The 11323-nt window shown below is 37.5% G+C and overlaps 1 long non-coding RNA gene across 1 annotated transcript; it reads left to right on the top strand.

Moving 5' to 3' along the window:
• The first annotated feature begins 5344 nt into the window (after nt 1-5344).
• LOC116183251 (uncharacterized) lies at nt 5345-10660 on the top strand. Its single transcript, XR_004147837.2, has 3 exons — nt 5345-6198; nt 9904-9978; nt 10199-10660. It is a non-coding gene; the product is annotated as an uncharacterized LOC116183251 (long non-coding RNA).
• The last annotated feature ends 663 nt before the right edge of the window (nt 10661-11323 follow it).

Here is an 11323-nt window from a genome sequence, read left to right as displayed (position 1 = left end):
GCTCACAGCTCAGTTAACAAGGTTGAAGTTGCCTGGCCCCAGGCAACATCTCCTACTTTGGGGTGGGAATACTTTGGTTGAACAGTTGAAAACACATATTTTTCCTTCTCTTGTCTCTTAACTTTTCATCAGGGATGTATCACTTTTGCTACAGTATTAAAATATTTACAAAATTGTTGGAAAACAGAAGAATCATTCAGACAAAATATTCATAATCTTCCCCCATAGATTCTGCATCCAAAACTGCTCATAACAGCGCATTAATTAATTTAAGTACCTGTCCTATTGTTTTTTAAAGTATTTGTCATTGCTGAGTGCTTCTGCTGTTGAAACAGTAGCTCTGAAAAAACTAAGAGTACAATTATACAATATGGATATTGTTTTAAAATTAGAAATATGTAAAGAAATTGTACTTCAGCCCTCTTGAGAATCAGTCTGAGTGCCATAATTTGGATACAGATTTTGAGTCCTTCAAGCTTTTTGCATATAGCATGTAGAAACAGCATTTCTCATCCTTCATCATGGAACCCATTCCTTGTTCAGATAAAACCAGAACTATTTTCTAGAATAGTTCAAGGATTGGCAAAAAAAATATCTCTGTGTTGAATACTTTCATGTGAAAAATCTGGTCTGGCAAACACATCATGTTTGGTAATTGAATGCAGGAAACAGCAAATACAGTTAATGGCTTACTAGTGTTCGGGAAAGCTGCATGGAAAAAAAGGTGTGTGCTGTTCCCAGAGGTGATGAATATCTTTTGCTTGAGTGATTTCTTTGCTGTAAATGTAAGTGCAGGTCAGATGAAACTATTTGTAAGTTTGTGATAAACTTGTTGAATTTTCTTGACAAAAAGATCCAGAAAGAAATAAAAAAACTTGAGAAGTCTTTCACCTTTTTCAATCATTTTCCACTTCCCAAGAAAAATTTGGCCATTTTGGCATCATCTGAAACAACTTCTTTTTACATTTTAAATTTAGCCAAGAAGCCAATTGTCAGCTTTTCCGTGTTCCTTTAATTGATCCCCATCTGGTAGTACATGATCTTTGCCAGGAAAGAAGACTGAGAACATTGTAAAGTCTCCAGTCCTTGTTTTGCAGCAGAGGTCACTTTTACTTGAGACAATATTGTTTTCACATTTGAAAGCATTAGATTCCTTAATTATCAATAGTAAGAACAAAGCAATTGTCATAAAATTTAATTTGAATTTTAAACATATTAAGTTTTAAAAAATTGATCTCTTTAAGACATCTTTAACTGTTCAGCTTCTCTATTTGCTTCTTGCCAAGCAAATAGCTCTTCAGAATTTTCCTTATGGTCAGACAAATCCAGTTCCTGGTGATTAGTTTCCTAATGTTTTGCAAATTCTCTCTGTGTTGTCTATTACTGAAGGTGCAGCAGGCAGGACAGAAGGGTGGTACAACTGGGAGTAACATCAGAGCTTGAAAGAAAACTGATCTTCAAGAAGCATCTTGTACCTTGAAGCATTATTTTCTGAGGAAGTGTGGGTCTTCAAGTGTCACAACATAAAGCAGTGGAAATGACAGAAAGAAAACTTAAAAGAGAAGAAATAGATATGATGACTGGACTGAATGCTTTTGTAAGCTGCTATAGAAAAAGAATGCCAAGATGATCTCACTTGGTGAATGGATGTGATAGATGAGTAATGCCAGTTTGATGTACTTTTTAGAAGACCTAAAATTGGGAAATCTCAACTCACTAAATTCTGTCCTGATAAAAAACTTTCAGCTGGTTATCCTCACTTGCTATGGAAAGGTTAAGAAAACCAAGTATTGTATCTTGTAGTGAATTGACAATTTACCTTAAAATGTTTTTTTCACCTTCACATTTGTACTTAAACACACCAAACCTGCATTTTCTTACTTCCTGTACTCTGTTCCACATTGCAGTTTTTCTTGTCTACTATCTAGTTACTACCAATGCTATAGTCTTTGATCAAGTGAACAGTTCTTACAGGTCCTGAACCCACAACTTGGCTTCTTCTAGTCACAGATACCATTTGAAAAACACTGAATTGAAAGAGGAGTTCCAAATGTACTCAGTCTTCACCAGATCCTACTTGTGTGGAAGGCAATGGTAGAATTCACAGGAAAAATTTTTGCCTGTGAGACCAACCCAAATGAAATGCTCTCTAAAAATCTGCCTTCCTGAAATCCAATTCCCATATAAATAAGGTTGAAAACAAGAGTATGGGGGAGATCTGATCCCTTCCCTAGCAAACTAATGTCTGAAACACAGAGCTGAAAGGTCAGGAGGTTTAGAAGTCCATCTCTTATCCATCTTTGAGAAATTAAATTAATTTAACTTAGTAGAAACTGATTGATGGAGTGAACAACAGTAAAAGGAAAGAATTGCCAACCTGTCATGTTCTGTTGCAGAAATGTGATCACAGTGGTGTGTCTCAGCACAACTGAACTGCCAAACAGAAGCACAAAATGCTTTGGGTTGGAAGAGACCTCAAAGTTTGTCCCATTCCCATTCCCTCTGCCATGGGTAGGGACACCTCCCATTAGACCAAGTTGCTCAAAGTCCTCTCCAACCTGGCATTGAATATTGCTATGTTTGGTGCATCCACTGTTTTTTCAGACAACTTGTTCCTGTGCCTTACCACCCCCACAGTAAAATTATTTTGTCCTAATATCTAATCTAAACTTAGTCTCCTTCAATTTGAAGCCTTTCCCCCTGGTCTTGTCACTACAGTTCCTGATTGCCTCTCAGGCTTCCCTTCAGATACTGGAACGGGAACATTGCTATGAAGACTCCAAACAACCCTCCTCTCACTTTCCTAGGTGGAACAGCCCCAATTTCCTCAGCCTGACCATGAAACCATCCACTATGCAAACTGATAGTGCAAAATAACCAAATACATAGCACATAGGTGAAAAAAAATTAAAATATATTTTAAAAGTGGCATGTGAATAAAGTAGACAAGTCACATTTCATAACATACTGCTTTTTGCATCATATATTGTGGTCTTTGAAAGTAGCTTCTCACTTGGATTCATTTATTAGGGATAGAGCTTTTCTTCAGTATTAGGTAAATAGAAAAAGTCTTAAATATTGGCTAAGGAACTGAAAATAATATACTAGTATTTTCATTAGTGTAGCTAGATCAGTGCTGGTCACTGTGGAATATTAAATATTGGAAATCAATAAAGTAGGTGTATATATAGTATGCTTTTACAGTAATTACTAATACCTGACTTCTCTGCATGCCTACATTCACTTCAGCAAATAATACCAGGTTTAATGGTGATAAACATGTAGTATGAATTGGCTGACTTAATTAAAACTGTTGGGATAGGAAAGCTTAAGGCTGTGTGAGGATTTAGCAGGCTTATAGCAGGTTCCATGAAAGTTTGTGCCTGATCATTATAAAGCCCCAAAACACAGGCCACCACTCAAAGCAAGGCAAGGTGTAAGCAAACCTTTCAAGGTCCCCCACAACCATCTGTGAGGACAAAACCTCCTGCAGCCATAGAGAAAAACAGGGACTGCAGGGGGCTGGGATCAGACCAGGAGAGCAGCTGCTGAGCCCCAAGTGCCTGGGGAGGTAGCAAACTCTCACTCCAGCTGCTGCCTCCTGGAAGGCTGATCTTTCCCTAGGCCAGCACATGCCCTAGGAAGGGTGCTACATGGAGAATCTGTGTTGCTACTACCTGTGAGTATGACGTAAGTTGAAGAATGGAAAAAAATAATTTTGTCCTTCCCTGCTGAGGAGCTTTGGGCCAGTCCTGATTTGCCCTTGTCTTCCTGTCTGTTCCCTGTTGTCACAGCATAAGGGTGCTTCACAAGAGCTAATAAATTTTCCCTTACAGAAAGATATTTTTAGGGAGCTGAGGCACATCAGGACATTCTGAGATGAAGCACAGTGGAATTTCACTGATTTCAAACCCAGACACATCCAAGCAGATTCAGAGTCACTGTTACAAGTCCTCACCTTGACCTAACACTCTTGCAAAAACTGTGCCAGAACCAGAAACCAAACCTTGAGCTCTTTAAATATATAGAGATATGGACAAAACCATACTGCTGAAGTATCTATTGTCAAAAGAATCTGTAGCCAGTATTCATACTCTGGTTTTTGTGAAGTACGACAATTTTAGCTAGGGAAAAATAATGTTTTCTATCTGACTTTATAGTTGCATTTTCCAAATGAAATAGTAAAATGGTTCCCTAAAAAGTCTCTCTAATTTTTCATGTAAAAAGGAATTTCATTTTAGTTTTTACAGACCTGTGTAGCAGAAACTCACTGAGCCATTTCCCTAATACATTAAATGAAGTATATTGAACTTAATAATGGTCATTATTTTGGGAAGCTTACATAATGGGAAAAATACCCAAGGAGAGCACAACCAATTGTTTCCTTTCTGTTGATTAAGTAATGTTTTTGCTTTGATCAAACACATTTCCTCTAAGTTTTGGTATGAAATACTTTTGTAGTTATCTGTGTAGTCTTTCAGTTTACCAGATTTTAATATACAAAAAAAAAAAAAAAAAAGCGGACTTCTACCAGATTCTCTCAGGCTATGCTTTTAGAAGCTATGAGTCCACTGACTCTCAATGTCGCTATAAGTACAAAATGAAAATAAATGAAAAAAAGAAAAAACAGAAATGAATAGCTGTAGTTATGCTGAAATACCATGTTTACTTAAATTAGATCAAAAGTATATTTTAAAAAATCTCTGAAACAAGACTGGAACAAAGGGAAAGTATGTTGTATTTGGGAAGAGGGGAATGCTGGCAAAATGAGGTATCACAGATCTTGATGGTATCCAAAGGCTTTTGTGATGAAGTCCTACAGAGGATACCTGTGCTGATCTTTTCTGAGTGGCTCCAAACTAAGTAAGGACCTAATCTGATGGTTTTAACTCTGTCTGGCATCATCCTTTTGACAGGAACTCGAAGTAAGGTACTATTTCTGCAAACACATCCTGAACATGCAACATACCAAAACAAATGTGAAGGCAGCACTGCAGATACAGGGTATTGAGCAAACATTTCTGCCATCACTTGCATCACTCTTCTTAAAGCACTTTGGAATTAAGCAAAAATTTTAGAATTCACAGAAAACCACAATCACCCCTCCTTATCCTGCTCTCCCTTTCCACCAGCTCTTTGTTTCAGTCCCATTCAGAGAAGAAGATCAATAATTTGGTTTCTACTTAGGAAAACAAGGACTTTGGCCTTAGGAACCTCTTTTGTTCAAAATTGCTTGGATTTGAATAGCTGGTCACCTGCATTTGTGGAAGCTTTTTCACTGCTAACTATCTGCTAAGAAAGTATTCTCTGGACACATTAATTTTTTCAGATCTACCTGAAGGCTGTGCAGCTTTAAAATACTTTGCAGAAAACAAAACGAATGTTTTACTTCTACATAAAACAGATACAGCTATACTAAAATTAAATAGTCACATAAAACAGCCAGTGGATTCATCTGTATGGAACCTTTTTGGAAAATGCTTTGTACTGGATCTCTGCAGAGGTATCCGGGTCAAACCGCGTGTACTATTGATTAAGGACTGAGGAAAAAACCCTGAAAACCTCCCTTGACAGAGATTTTCAAGGAAGAATATTAGCATGGAGATAAAGCAAGGTCTCTCGCATCTCCTTCCTTCCTGAACAATCACTGCAGTCTTTAAACAAAAGATGCCAATAAACTGCGGCGCTTTATGGCGCTGAACTGCACAGCCACAAGAGGGGGTTTGAAGAACGCGATCTGCTTCCCGCTGCCAGCCTGAGCCTGCCCTTCTGCGCACGGCCTGTTAGAAGAAACATGAAACCAGCGATTTCCTGAAATGACTGAAATTTTCAGTCATTTTTCAAATGACTCCTTCAGTCACTCATTTGGTAAAATGACTAAAAGTTTCACGTGTTCTACAAAGTGACTGACGTGCTGCAAATTCCGCCAGTCTGTTTGACTGCTTGTTTCCCCCAGTAGCAGGCATATTGTGAAAAGGGGTGTTATTGGATAAGGATCCTTTGCTTTTTTCTTCGCTGGCTGCTGGAGATGCCTCTGGATTTTGAAAGTAGCTTCAGAAATGAACTTTCCAAAAAGTATGAGAAGTGTGCAAAGTGCTTGATACTAAAGGAAAGATACAGTACAGCTATCACTGAGATCAAAAAGGCAAGCCAAAATCCCAAACTCAAATCAAGATTTGAACACTACTTGCTTGTAAAGTAAGTTTGAAAAAACAGTCTTTTTTCTTCTCTCTCTTTTTTCTTTATTATTTTTTCTTTCTGCTCTCTTCATAATTTGTGTGTTCTTTGGTTATGAAATTTCTGGTTAGTTCTTTAATACTTCCTCCACTGGTCATAGGTGTGAAATGCTATGGCTGGTGACAAGAAACAGTTAATCAAAAACCACTGGACTAAAGAAGTGTTTCCCACATAGTGTGTGAATGTTGAAGAGAGGTACAATACTGCCAGAAAAGCAAGAATTATTACCTGTTCTTGTTATAAAGCATTTATCATCTGAATATGCAAACATCAAAAGACAGACTGCTGAGGTCTTGAGATATTTCTGTTTTGGGTGCTAAAATCCTTGGCTAATGACCTTGCTGTAAAACTGACCATTAGAGCAATGAATACTCATCAGAGGCCAGGCTGACTTTATTGTTCTGCAAGCTTCACCTCAAGGCAATTTTAAGGATGTAATGTTGTACCAAGACCACCTTAGGTTTTGTGTTCTCTGAGGGAACCAGAAACAGCCTTTCAGTTTTTCAGTATTTTTCTTCTACTTGGCAACTCTTGGTTGTGTCTTGGTAACACTACTTGGTAGGGTTGCAGAGTGATAAAAGAACTGAGATTGCTGCTGAAGTTATCCAGGAACTGAAGCTTCTGTGGCTTTCACTTGGCTTGGTGTATGGAAAAAGCAAGATTTCCACAAATCCAGGGGTCTCTCAAAGGGGATAATAAGCAAATGCTCTTAGCACGGATGTCAAACAATAATTCATGGGACTGGACTGAGGTGACTCACTTTGCCCAGCTCTCAAAAGCACCACCCATCAGTCTGGTATGCAGCTTGGTTCTGTACCAATCCCAAATGTGGGCATAACTCTGCCTTTCTACTATCAGGGATCATCAGCCACCTCCACAGTCAGCAGAATCTGTAATCAGTGTTCAGTGCTCTTTCTGACGACACTGGTACACCCACATCCCCAGCAGACACAGTGCTCCCCACGCCTGATACAGTACTAGGCAGTCAAATGGGAAGTACTGCTAAACTAAGCTAAAGGTTAAACAAATTCCTGTAGCTCAAGCTGTCTCAGAATGGATTCATTCAGATCCACTAAGCTCTCCATCCACCAATACCCATGAGCTAACTGGTCCTTCACTTTTAAGGCACCTTGCCAGCCACTTCCTGCCCAATCCTGCCCTATGTGCTGCCCTCTGCCCTCGTCAGCTATTCTGGCCAGCAGGGAGGAGCCTGGGCAGCATTGGCTTTGCAGGCAGGGCTCTCAGTAAAGCATGGTCTTCAGAGGGAGGAAAAGCAAAATGGAGAAAATATTGAAAAGCTAAATGGAGAAAATACTGATGTTACAGTTAGTTATGAAGACAAGTTCAGTTCTGGCATGTGAGACTGGAAGATTTCAGGAATAAATGTGGAATAAACATCCATATGGCTTTAGAAGGAAATAAATTATGAAAAGCTAATGTGTTGTCTTTTTAAGTAATTCCTGTCATAAGGTATCAGGTATTTCACATAGTGTGTCCCTACTTGTTTCCCAAACTTCATTAAAGGTGTGAAACTTATTTCAGAGATTAACTCAATTAAGCAGCCATTTTGTGAAATGGTTGAAAATTTTAATCATTTCCTGAAATGACTGGTTTCAAAATATGACTGTAACATATACAACTCTGGAGTCACCCATTTCGTTTTCAGTAACATATACTTCCCAGGAAGGCACATAGAACAGAAATATTACCCATAGCTTCAATTTATGCAGTGCTGAAAGGGGAGAAAAGGAAAAGAAGCATGTGTTTTAAACCCATTAAGACATTTTGAGCTGTACAAAGTGAAAATTGTTCTCTAATGATACAATATAACATATCCTAAATTGGATTATAATATACACCCTCCTTTGCAGTATATAGTTAACTATAAGATACCTTGCTGGAAGGAACTTGAATATTTCGAGTTACATAGTTTAGAATAAAATGAATCATCCAAGTTGGGGAGTTTTTTTCATGCAGTCCTATGTCTTTTGAAAGAATAGCTTTGATGCATTTTGTTTTGCTTTGCACTCCATCATAGGATTGTAAATAATGGCTCCTTCACCTCTAATATTTCTCCCCACACTCCCACCTGGTTGTTATCTTGAAATGTCTCATGGGTCAGATGTGAGTCTCATAGCTGCAGCCTACCCAACCTTTTCATTAACATCCCTGTTCCTTGCCATTTACCTTCAGTCTGCACATTTGTAGTTCTTTTGCTTTGGTATTAAATAACTATTCCACAATTAAGAATACTGCTAGCTCTTAGCCCCATTTTTTCCTGTTTTTCCTACTCCTTTTTAGAAAACTTAATTGCTGCCTTTTTAACTTCCAGGTTAGAGCAGCAGGGCACAGAAGTGCAGTTCATCAAAGATATTGTATTGATGCTGATGCCTAAGTTGCCTGACATGGGATACCACAGACTAGCAAAGGTTCATTATTTCATTTGTATTTGACACATGACCTTGAAAAATGTTATAACTATGGCAATTTGAGAGCTTGCCCTGTCATTTTATATGCACAATTCCCTTTCTCCTCTTTTTCTTTTTCTTTTTGCCATAAATTTTCTATCCCCAAGGAAAAAAAATCAGATAAACGTTATTTGAATTTCATTACAACTGAAAGGCGATATCCCAAAATCTTATGTTATGGAAATCTTATAAACCAAGAGATGTCTGTAGAAAGAGCACTCAAGTTCTGTTAGGGGAAAAAAAAAAAAAAAACAACATAAAAAAACCAAAACAAAAACAAAACAAGAAAACATACAACACAGAAAACCCCACAGTAAACTACAATTTTCAAAAATTTCTAAAAATGAATTCTTGGCTGTCCTGGAGGCATTCTCAGAAGGTCTGGCCCAGAATTATTGTTCCTTTCCACCACTCTGTACACAGATCTCTTGCTTGCAGGTGCCTGTCTGGGAAGCACTGAAAATGTAGTACCCAAAATAATTAGTCACTACTGAAATTTTTGGCCTTAAGCAAATGCTTCAAAAACAACTCGTCTGTCTCCATCAATGTTTTCTGAATGGATCTGTGTTCAGAAGGGTGTTAGCAGGAAACAAACATGGTATGTGGCTTTGCATGGATATTTGAATTAAACTGTTTGGTGGCCTTTTGAAGCTCTTTAGGAGTCATTGTATGAGGAAGCAGTTGCAGTGCTAACAGCTACCAGGCAATAGGAGCAATAAACAGATTGTCAGCCGCCCATTGGCTGCATGATGCTTCCATGAACCCTTTGCAGATTAATGTTTATTGACAAGTAAAGCTGCAAAGCTTTGGATCTTTCAGTGAATTATTTTCAAACAAAAGAAGCAGCTAAATATGTCCAACTATTTGGAAGAAATTTAACACTGTTAGTTGCTTAGTTGAGCATAAATTTCAAGTATGAGAATGTATGACTGCCTTACACTGGTTTCATTCTGAATTGCTGCCTTGCTGAGGATGTGTCAGGAAAGCATAATGTTTTTGCTAAATGCATCTAAAAGGTAAGTCAGCTTGCTCAAAAAGACGTGGGAAGGAGAGTTGTAGCTGAAAAATCATTTCATACGTTGAAAATGATGAGTCATAAAATAACTTTAAATACCATAAAACACCTTTAAATACCATAAAACACAAAATATTTTCTAAAAAACGTGCAGTATGTGAACCCAGTTGTTTCCTTTTCCAGGGAGAAGAATGAGCAATGAGATACAGAAAAAATAAAGAATAATTTACAGACTGCTTTGATGGAGACTTGTCCTTGGTATGAAGTGGGTATTAGAAGAAAAAGCAGTGACACCTTGTTTTCCACTCCCTGTAAAACAGGAACTCTGCCATGAAGGAGCTGTAACCCTGACTGTGTACCCTACGGGTTTCCTGTTATCATTCTCTCCTGTCACCTCTAAATGTCCTTTTCCAGTCTGTATCAGAGCTAATGTCACACCAGTTAATGCCATGTTCATGTGCCTTTCTCTTTTTTACAGGTTTTTATGATCTTACCACTGTAACGTTTCTTCTGCATTATATACATCCTTGAAAAATACTTCAGTTCATTTCAACAGATGGCCATAAAGGATTTCATAAAGAGAACATGCCAGATTAGGAATACATTTTAAAGAATGACAGCCAAGAATGAAGCAATTTTTGTTGACTGAGTCCGAGCAATCTAGACATCTTGCATATTACACCTTGTCATAAGGAACTAAATAGAACAGAGCTGAGGAAGTATGTTTAAGTGTATATGCCATGGAGGGATTTAATTCTGCCAAACTCTTAATTTTTGATGGACTCTGAGAGGTTAGTGAATGATCCTTTAATTTCATTAGCCTTGCACTTTGAACACTGGATAAAGGTATTTTATTTATTGCTTAAATTGAAACCATTTTTATCTTCAGATACGGGCATATTTTCCTCTGTGAAAGTAATAAACTTTTCATTATGACTGCCTATTTCATGCTGGTCATTCCTTCTCTGCCCAAACTTGGGCTGCAGTGCAATCTATCATCCATAACAGGAACTCCTGGTTTCACCTGAATTTGTGGCATTTTCACAGGGTGGTGAAAAAATTTTTAAACTTAAGTGGCTTATATCTGAAGTGATAGTTATTAACATTTGATGCTAGGATTTTCTTATTTAGTTTTTTGGTTTTGGGTTTGTGTTTTCTTTTTTATGTTTTTTTCCCCAAAAGCCCTAAACAATTGCTGTAGTATGGAATTATATGTATATAAGTTGCACTTATTATTCATAACACAGCAAGGCCAGAAGTTATATGTTGCATTTTGTTGTTGCTGCTGTAGAAAAATCTACATAAACATGGGAAATATCCTGAAGGCATTATTAAGATCTAGTCAGAAAATTGTGTTTTGTTCTCTGGAAAATTCTGTTTCATCAGGAAAAAAAACCTTGGTCAGCAAGCTTATATTTGTTTAATATAAGCTAAGATCTCATGGAGAAATTGCAATCTTTTCCCTCACAAAAATAATATAAATAATAATAATAAAAAACTTAACAATTTGAGTGATCCCAGAAAATGTTTGTTCAGTGGTTTTCAGGTTTGTGAATACTCTTTGCAAACTGTGATTGCCCTACAAAATTGTAAGTCTTTTCAT

This window comes from Lonchura striata, chromosome 1 (genome assembly GCF_046129695.1).
Source record: "Lonchura striata isolate bLonStr1 chromosome 1, bLonStr1.mat, whole genome shotgun sequence".
Classification (NCBI taxonomy): domain Eukaryota; kingdom Metazoa; phylum Chordata; class Aves; order Passeriformes; family Estrildidae; genus Lonchura; species Lonchura striata.
This window is presented reverse-complemented; position numbering and strand designations above follow the sequence as displayed.